Source organism: Astatotilapia calliptera, chromosome 2 (assembly GCF_964374335.1).
Source record: "Astatotilapia calliptera chromosome 2, fAstCal68.1, whole genome shotgun sequence".
In the NCBI taxonomy this organism is placed as follows: Eukaryota; Metazoa; Chordata; class Actinopteri; order Cichliformes; family Cichlidae; genus Astatotilapia; species Astatotilapia calliptera.
The window spans coordinates 8928620-8938621 of NC_137423.1; the positions used below are offsets into that span (position 1 = coordinate 8928620).

The window sequence follows — 10002 nt, forward strand, 5'->3', positions numbered from 1 at the left end:
TTATTTTAAAGAGATCTCCTGATTGTTGGGGATTCTCTATTGTAATATCTTTATATTAGAGTAAATTAAACATCTTGAGGGTACTTTTGTTGTGAATTGGCACAATATAAATACTGATTTGCATTGAGATGAATTAAATAGTCATTTTTCAGCTACAGTTTTTGCGTGGAGTTTATGACCACTGTCATGAACCGAAGTTCCGAGCGCAGGCAGGACCCAGTAGCAGAACACACACACTAGGGTAGGAGCGAATAAAGAAAGTAATTTTTATTGCAACTAAAGGTGTCCCGTGAGGGTAGCCTGAAAAACAACGTATGGAACCAGAAGAAACCGAGGGACCGCGCAGGGAACGCCGAGAGCGGGGCTGTGAGAGGCTGTAAAACAAAAAGAGAGACAGATTACTGGGGTGCGGAAAAAAGGCAGCATACGAGGGAAGGTGGAGTGTGCGTCTCACGGTGATAGCCGGGCCGAGTGAACCAGAGGGGGGTGGAGCTCCAAAAGGGGTCGAGACGGCGAAGCTGATGGTGAACCAAATATCAGGCGGACAGGTGGACAGGCAGGTGGCTCGTAAACAAAAACATGCCGAGTTGTGATCTGGGTACACAGGGAAAAAACAGTGTTAGGTCCGATGGAGAGTTTGTCATAAGAGTTCTTTTCCCGCAGGCGTACGTTACCGCTGAGAGGCGACTACGGACTGGCGTGGAGCAGCAGGTAGGGCAGGATTAAATAGTCCACCTGATGATCGCCTGGGATGGGATGCAGGTGTGGGGTTAGCAGCCACGCTCGTGGGCGTGGACATCCCAGCGGCACCCCGGACGCCGGGCCGCGGACCATGACAACCACAATGGATGATGTACTTTTAACCTCATGGTATCTTGAAGAGCAACTTCAGAAAGATGTTTTGAAACTGAAAATGACACAAAAAGAACATGCACAGAAAGTGAAAGTGAGTAAAAGGTAAAACAATTTACTGTTGTGCATACAATGTTATAAGGCTTTGGCAGTCTCTGTAATTAGAAAGTATTACTGGCGATTGTATAAATAATAGGAGTGACAAATGGTAAAATAAACACGTTGCGTCATCAGATTTTAATAAAATATAACACAATTGGAAGAGATTTTCCAAAATATTTGCAGTTACTTTTCAGAAGCTGCTTGGTGAGACATTCCCAGTGCAAAAGGCTCAGACAGTGTGTCGTCTTCTGTATGTTTTACTCTCAACTTAAATCGCCTTACAATGAGAACTTGAGAAATATTGAGCAGCAAACTTCCTATATATTTCCAGGCAAATGTTAGAACAAGTTAGAACAAAAGAGATGAATTCAGCTTGAAGTTCAGTCCCGCAGAGCTGTGGTGATGCAAGAACCTCATTTTAACAGAGCTTCTTTGAAATGGCACCGGCTTTGTGTGGTTTTGAAGTGAAAAAGAACAAACAGGCATGTATTCTGAGTTTCTTTTCCTGCACCTTGCAGAATGAGTTCATTGGCAAGTTGCTTTATTTAGAAACAAACAGACGTCTGCTCGCCTTGAGACCTCAGTTTCCCACAGAAAGCCCCGATGTAATATGCTAATGCAATCATGCACTTCTTCTGGCTCTCTGAGAAAGAAGTGCTGCACCCTGGTAACACTTCAGAACCATTTAAACTTGCCATTTGTATAAATCCCCCCATTCAAGTCACTCAGAACTCCAAATAATACTAATTTCTGATCCTCTTTTGAATTTTTAACCATTATAAATGTGGTATTTGCATCCAGATTTGTCTGCATTGATGCTTAGCCAAATGTTACAAAATTGTTTTGTGTTGCAGGGATTTGGGACACACTGAAGGTCCCGCTGGTGCTGATCCACTGCACACAGAACAAGCATGAATCATTAAAGAGAGGCTTTGCTTTGATGTTTATCAGTGGCTGCCTGAGTGTCTACGCATATTCCCCACAGGGATGGGGAATCTCTTCCCTTCCAGATGTGGCTGTAACCTGGAACAACCTGTGCTTTTATGTGCTTGTAGCCAACAGATCTGCTAACTGTAGCCTGGGTCTTAGTGTGTCACTGATATGCTCAGGTAAATTCAGAAATGTGCCCAATCTTTAGATCTTAATATTAATGATGTGATGGGCATTATACATTAACAATTTATATATTTATTTATATAGCTTGACACTTATGGATCAATGGAATTGGGTTGAAGAGGCAGTTTCCTTTGATAAATTTTCACCTGTCAGCATAAGTCTCAAGAAAGAAGGTATATGAAAATATGAGTTTGCCTGGCTATTGAACTGCATTTGATTCTGGGAACTTATTGTTTAATTTGCAAATATGAGTATTGAGCAGATTTCAAGTGGAAACCAGAAGGTTTTCCTGAGAAGATGATTGTGCCCCTTGACAACAGATTCTACTCAGAGAGGTGAACACATCTTTGTGTAGAACACACAGCAGTAACACCAGATTACAGCCTAACGTGTACAGTGTAAGTAATCTAATCCACAACTGCAGGTCCAAAGGAAAAGACTTACATTTTAAGGGAACAAATCAGATCCCGATCTGCTCTCATTATGAGCTATGTATAGCCATTACTGTAGGCTACTTGCTGTGAGTTTGGGGGAAGATGGGATCATTGATTCTGTAACCATTATTATTCAGAGATTGTATTTTTAAATTAACATGGCCTACTTACCAGCACTGGAGGGGGAAAACACAAAATAACAAAGCAAAATGGGGGTAGGCAGAGGACAGAGGACACACTTCTTTTTATAGGTTTTGGGCTTTTGTTGTGTAACTAGAAGGGAATCTCAGTTTCTGAACACTTCATCAGCAAACTATTGTTTTGATGCTCATCTATGAGTCATATGAGCTCATCAATGATCCACAGGACATCTGAAAATACCCTGCCATCAGTGGCACACAGCCAATCTTGAGCATAATAACTGTTGTAACATAGTGATTGTTCGCTTAATTTGAAGTGCTGTTTAATTTTGCTCAACAAAATGAACATTGTGCTTATGATTTTTGTATAATCTGTATTAAAACATCCCCCAAAATTAGTAAATGTGTGAATTTGATTGGACTACACTCATGGCTTAAATTGAAAATATTATGTTAGTCTATAAATGTTTTCATGGTGACTATAGAACTGCTGCTGGGTGAAGCCAAATCACGATAATGTACAAGTGTTGACTCTAATGCAGGACTCCAAAATGTAATATATTCTTAATAAAACAAACTCACTAGGAAAAACGGCCCCATAAGGAATTGATTCCACATGACCAAAGGGGCAAAACAAGTATCCAAATAGTCCAGGAAATGGACCGTAAGGTAACGAGGGTTAAGAATTGGAAGGCAGAGACTCCAGAGAATTCCAGAGAAAACAAGGAACAAAGTACCTACAAAGTAGGTATCTATAGATACGTTAGATACGTTTATCCTACCATAAAACAATAAGACAAGGTATGACCTCTCCCATGCTCCCAGAATGTTGGTGTGAATGCCAGAACATTCTGGAATGCACACAAAGCCTTTGTAGACTATTAAGGATCACACATCCTATCACTACACAATCGATTATACACCTCTAAGCATATATGGTTAAATATTTCTAAGCATAAATGACAATAAACAATACAAATCTAACAAGAGCTGTTGCCACATTCACATGATAGGGTTATGTACCCACAGTCTGGGCTGCTGATGGTGGTGCTGGGGTGTTATCTTGGCACAAAGGAAGCTTTCTGGCATCTCCCTGAAAATTTTAAACAGCTCTGAAGACTAGAGGGTCAGAGTGAAAGTTCATTTTTGCTCTCAATTAGTATCTAACCATTCAACTTATTATCAAAATATTAAAAGTTTCACATTGAAAAGAAAATACAAATGTACTAAGTTTCTGGAGCAGGACTTGTATTAAACCTCTTCTGACAGAACAGTCTGAACAGTTATTATATATTAATACATTTTTAAATTTGTTGCAGGCCATTTTTTGACAGTATGAGCAAAGTTTTACTGTGAATGGAAATCCAAGATTTAAAAGACGACAAAGCTAGCTGCCCTGTTGCCTCAGAATTCTTACGAATTATTTAGTCTGGCTCTGAAATGACCTGTAAGATGTTTTTCTTGAGCCGCACTGTTTCATGTTTTCCCAGTTAAATTTTTAATGGAACAAAGGGTGAGTAAAACCCCTGCTAAGTAAAGACAGTTAAATACTTTTTTTGGCAGGCGTATTCATTCAAAGTCACTGATGTAAGTGTTTGACAATAGGCTTGCCACACGCCCACTCAGGTTTGCCTATGCTGATGAAAACACACTCTGTGTGACGCTTCAAGTTGATAGTATCTGTCATTTTCTATAAGACAAGAGGCACTGAACTGCTGCTGGGTTTCATTTCTGCTTCCATTGAAGTTTTTCTAAGCCCTGAAGCAGCTGTCCGCCAGTACAAATTTACGAAACCACATTGGTGGACTTAGTCTGCATATGGTGTGGTGATTCAGATCATTATTACTGACCCAGAGGAGCTAATACACATCCAGTGGTACTATAATTGATTAAAATACAAAAGGCTTCCGGTTTACTACACATCTTATGAGTACGGAGCCTTTCAGTATACTCTGCTTCTTTATTAATATAATTATTTACATTTTTCTAAACTCAATAGGAAGTTTTTTGTGCACTGGGATTCATACAAATATTTTGGTTTCTAATACAAAAGCTATAGAAATACATTTCATTGATATTGATGTTTAAATATGCAATGATGCAGAATTCACATTTAGTCCAATTCTATACAAAGTCACAAAATTGAGACCTGGAAGTAAGTTAGTTAACACTAGATTTACTAAACCTGCGCAAATTTGCGTTACTTCCCTAAATCCAACACCTACTAGAATTACTGGCTTTTTTATTTTCTGGTGGAAGTCCCGAGGTGTTAATCACCCCTGCTGAGATTTTCACAGGTCGTCAGCTCTTTCCTCCTCCAGCTTTTGTTGTGCAAACCACCCATTATCCTTGAGGCCTGGCCCGTTTGCATTTGCTCACTCAGAGTTGCTCAGATCCAAGCCAGGCCAAACCTCTGTGTTACAACCTTCAGAAACAATTTCAAAGTGTTTCAAACTTTACAGCGTTTGCAGACCCAGTGTTCATCATCCCTGCATTTGGCACAGGTGAATTTCTGACGTGTTGCACAGGTAAACCTGCTGCGATTCCTGTTGCAGCTCTCTTGCACCTGGCACTGCGTTGTCTTTCCAGTCCCTGGCACAGCAGCTGCAGCAGCTTCAGCAGCCTGTGCTAATATTTCCTTGTGCTGCATGAATCGGCAACGTAGTTCTTGAGCTAGAAGACTCAGAAACAATCTTCTTTTGCCTGTCCACCCTGTACATACCTTGTACAAAATGTAGGCATTCCCAGCCGCCAGGTCCAGCATATTGTAGAAAACTGCTACTGGCCACCTGCGTGTTGCTGCTCTTACGGAATACATCCGTGCAAGTTGAGGAAGTTCACGCCAGACTTTATTCACCGTGCCCAGCAATGTTGTTTTGCGCTGCAGCAGTCTGTGCGACAGTGACAGTGAAGTAAAGAAATTGTCCGTTGTGACCTTTCTCCTATCATCCAAAAACGGCTCCATCAGTTTCATGACCACGTTCTCTGCCAGCCTCTCTCCCTTCTGACGACTGGGGTCTTTTCCCAAGTGAGGAGATGCACTGCAGACATATTTGGTGTCCAAGTCTGTGGCCATCCAGAACTTGATCCCAAATTTGTCTGGCTTGGTTGCAATATACTGTGTGAATGGACAACAAACCTTGGTAGGGAACAGTTGTTCATCTATGGTCATGCGTTCTCCTGGAGTGAAACTCTTAGCACAGTTCTCGTTGAAGTGTGTCCAGATGTCGGAGATCGCTGCAAATTTGTCTGTTTTCACCCGTTCTGCCCGCGTGTCCTTGTCATCAAATCGAAGGTGTTGCATAATTGAAATGAATCTATCTCGGGGCATTGTCTCTTTGATTACTGGCACCAGAAATCTTTCTGACCAGCAATCCACAATGGCACCAACAGGACACATGATTGCTCTTACAAACAGGATTGAAATGAATGCCATCAGTTCATGAACTGACAAATTCCAGTCCGGCTCTGTTCTGCGGGCTTGATGTACCGTATACTCTCTGATGGTGTGTAGCATTCCCACGTCTAACAGGCAAAGGAAGCTTTGGAGCACACTTGTAATTTTACGCTGTCGGAAGATAAATAGAGAATGGTAAATTTACATGAACCTCACTCTAAATGGGTTTATATAAATATCATATTGTAATGACCTGGCTGGGGTTGTTAGCCAGATGCATTCTGGGTATTGTGTTGTCTGTGTTTTCTATCGTTCTGCTAGTTCCTATGTGTTTGATTCGCATGTTGTGTTAGTGTTATGTTAATGTAAGCCACAGTGAAGTTGATGTGTGTTCTGTGGAGTGGGTTGAATTGGCATGGTTGGCTGACACCGCGACTCTATGTGGTGGGAGCGGGATAGGGGTTGTGCGGTGTATGAGGCACAAGCGCTCTCCATCCGTTGCGAAGTTTAGCGATAGCCGCTAGCGCCCCACTAGCCGTTTAGCTAGTGAGCAGTTTAGCCAGTTTAGCTCCACTAACCCATGGTCGTTACAATATGTAATATGGCAGTGACAAACCTTAGCAGACTCTGTGGGTCCAGCTTGCGCAGTGAAGCACGAGCGATTTGCTCCTGCACTGGGCATTCCAATGTCCTCCTCTACCCACACAGTGCAGTCTTTTGCCGTCTGGCTCAAACAGGGCTTCCCAGCACCACGGGGCCTCTTCCGTGGAGGCATGTTGGGTTCTTGTTCCGTCTCCTTTTCAGATTCTTCTGAGGAGGTATCAGTGGCCTGCTGGACAAATGAAACCTCTCCTCCGTCAGAATCTGCTTCGTCCATTTCCTGAAGCAAGGCCCAAGCCTGTTGCGCGGAGAGGTTCTTCCTGCGTGGCAGTGATACAGAGGCCATCCTGATGTGCGTTCTCAGAAATGCGAACAAGAAATGATTCTCCCTCCTGGTCGGTCTGCTTTTATGCACAGCACTGTGCTGTAGTCAAGCAATGCCACTCCTACACATACACAAATCTCTCCTGGTTGGGGGAGGGTGTTTTGCGCAACGAAAGCAGGAGAACAATGGAGCTGAAGGCCTGTGAAAATCTCAGCGGGGTGTTAGTACTAGAATTACTGAGCCTTTTTTTCCTGCTGTAAGTCCCTACTACTACATTTACTAACCCTGTGCAAATTTGCGTAAATTCCCTGAACCTATCACCTCCTAGCACCCTGCTGAGAGGCTTTCATCTCCATTGTAGGGTTGTAACACCGATTTTTCTCTTGCCTTGGATCTGAGCTACTCTGAGTGAACAAATGCAAATGTTCCAGGCCTCAAAGATAATGGGTGGTTTGCACAACAAAAGCAGGAGGAGAATCGAGCTGATGATCTGTGAAAATTTCAGCAGGGGTGATTAACACCTCGGAACTTCCACCAGAAAATAAAAAAGTCAGTAATTCTAGGAGGTCTTACGGGGAGGTTCAGGGGATTTACGCAAATTTGCGCAGGGCTAATAAATCTAGTAGTAGGGATTTGCACCAGGAAAAAAAAGGCTCAGTAATTCTAGTGTTAAAGTACTTTTATTCAAAACTAACCAAGTCTGGCAGATCACATTGAATTTTGAATTTAATGACACTTGCTACGCCAGAGTCAGTTTGATGAAGGCAGAGCTGGATCCAGCTCAGGCATACAAAGATGTGGTCTGGTGGAAAAGTAGCCATACCAAAACCAGAACACGTGTGTATTGGTAGTGCTTGGATTCCACATAGTACACATCAGTCATAACTAATCTGGAAGCACCTTTAATAACAGGCCAATGTTATGGCCTCATTTGCATGTAAACGTGAATTCTTGATGTAAAAAAGATGCTTTAGTGGCATCAATGTAATGAGCCTAGGAATTTTCCATATCAACCTCACATCTTGGTCTCCATTTAGACATGACCAGACCTCCCTCTGCCGGCCACTTCCTCCAACTCCCCCAGTGGGACACCGAGGAATTCTCAGACCAGCCAAGAGATGTAACCTCTCCAGCCTCCTCCCACTAGGACATGCCCCAAACGGAGGCATCCCAGTCAGACGCTTAAACCACCTTTACTGCCTTCTTTCAATGTGGAGGAGTAGCAGCTCTACTCTGGGCTCAAGAAGGAGCTCGTTCATTTGGGAGAAGCTCAGACAACCTACAAAAAACCTTCATTCCTATTGCTTGTATCTTCTGTATATTCTTTTGGTCACTAGATTGTGACTGCTCCACTCTCACCTCACTCATGAAGAAAATCAAAATAAGTAAATTCCCATCTGTGAGCACTGGGAGATGCTTAAGCTTGGGCTTTCAAATCATTAAAAGAAAAAAAAAAACCCTCTAAACATACTGATGAAGATGATCATGGATTTTGTGCTGCTTTGTAGGTTGGAAGGGTTTGTTTGGTGACCTGCAGTTAGCCAATTAAAGCTCTCTCTCCACAGCTTTTGCTCTCTTCTTAAAAACATTTCCTCTACTAAACAAAAGAACACCTGGAAATAAACACAATGCACTGACTGATTTTCTTTTCACAAAACAACTGCAGTAATTGGTTTTAGCTATAGGGCTGAAAAAGGTCAGAGATTGTTTAGTGCAACATTTATTTAAAAATGTTATGCAAATGTATTCATGGTTCTAGTTATGCTTTTCTGCTTACAACAGGTAATAACTGCTGTTGTACTTTCCTCTGATGGAGGTTTTTGTAACGTTTGATGTTGCAACTTGGAGCCAAATTTGCAGCTTTAATGGAGGAAATGTACTGGAAGACTACACAATGGCTGCCAGGAGTCCAATAAAGTCCTTCCTCTGACTGTACAGACAAGCAAATTTCCTGTGTCTGCATACCTGACAAATGATAACAAAATATTGTTTTGAAGACCATTTCCAAGCACACACATTTCTGTCAAAACAACTGGAGGCAATTGTCATGGTCCCCGCACCTCGCCAGCTGACAGCAGTCAGGCGCTTTGTTTTGTTTATTCTCCTCTCTCGCCTCTGCTCTCTCTTTCTCTCTCGTCCTCTCCCACTCTCTCTTTCTCCTGCCGGGGCGGAGCTCAGTATGGGCTCCCGCTCCTGGCCCACGCACCTGGGGATGATCAGCACACCTGCCGCTGATTACGAGAATTGGAGTCCTACTTAAGATGGCGAGTCTGCTCTACTCGTCGCTGGATCGTTGAGGTATCAGCGTCAATCGTCCTGCACTCTGCAAAGTTTGTTCGTGAGTACGTCTGAACCAGGAGACTAACTGTTTCCTCTGTCTGTGTATAGATTTCCCCTGGACCCGTTTCCCTGTGCACGGTGACTGAGCATGAGCAAGAGTGGTAGAGGAAAGAAGAGGAGCTGTGTGTGTTTGCGAGGGCTGTATGGAAATCTCCCCTCCCTGGACTCCTGCCCCTTTCACTCCAGGACCCTGGAACCCCGGCCCCTTTTCCCCAGACACAGTTGTGTGTGTGTGTGTGTGTGTGTGTGTGTGTGTGTGTGTGTGTGTGTGTGTGTGTGTATATATTTCACTGTGGAGAACACTGTAAATAAATTCACTTTTGATTTGAAGGAACTTGTAGTCTGCGCCTGAGTCCGCTCCACTAATCGTGACAGCAATGAAGCTGAACAAAAAACAGCTTCTTGTTTTAATCAGCAATTCAAAGTAAAAAAAAAAAAAAGTCAGAGATTGTTTATAGGCCTTATATTTCATGCCAGCAGTCATTTTGGATAAAAGAAAGATACCCGTCTTTCTCCCCCCCAAGAGGGAACCCACATTTGCAGGGAATGAACCATAAAAGCTGGTGACATCCATGGGTTTTCATCCTGTTATAAGCAGCACAGGTGCATCATGGCTGTGGTATCACCTCCCGTCATTGGCTGCGCATCACATGGCCTGTCCATGAGCTGGTCGACAGAAAATGTGGCAGCAAAGTG

General features: G+C 42.9%; 3 long non-coding RNA genes across 3 annotated transcripts; 2 read left to right on the forward strand and 1 right to left on the reverse strand.

The window, feature by feature from the left end:
* Nucleotides 1-252: 252 nt before the first annotated feature.
* LOC113031589 (uncharacterized) lies at nucleotides 253-906 on the reverse strand. The gene is made up of 2 exons (XR_003273754.2): nucleotides 455-906; nucleotides 253-374 (listed from the first exon to the last, which is right to left on the reverse strand). It is a non-coding gene; the product is annotated as an uncharacterized LOC113031589 (long non-coding RNA).
* On the forward strand, nucleotides 838-4830 carry LOC113031598 (uncharacterized). Its single transcript, XR_013910786.1, has 2 exons — nucleotides 838-957; nucleotides 1809-4830. It is a non-coding gene; the product is annotated as an uncharacterized LOC113031598 (long non-coding RNA).
* A 4281-nt stretch (nucleotides 4831-9111) lies between these two features.
* On the forward strand, nucleotides 9112-9636 carry LOC145430312 (uncharacterized). Its single transcript, XR_013910788.1, has 2 exons — nucleotides 9112-9264; nucleotides 9355-9636. It is a non-coding gene; the product is annotated as an uncharacterized LOC145430312 (long non-coding RNA).
* The last annotated feature ends 366 nt before the right edge of the window (nucleotides 9637-10002 follow it).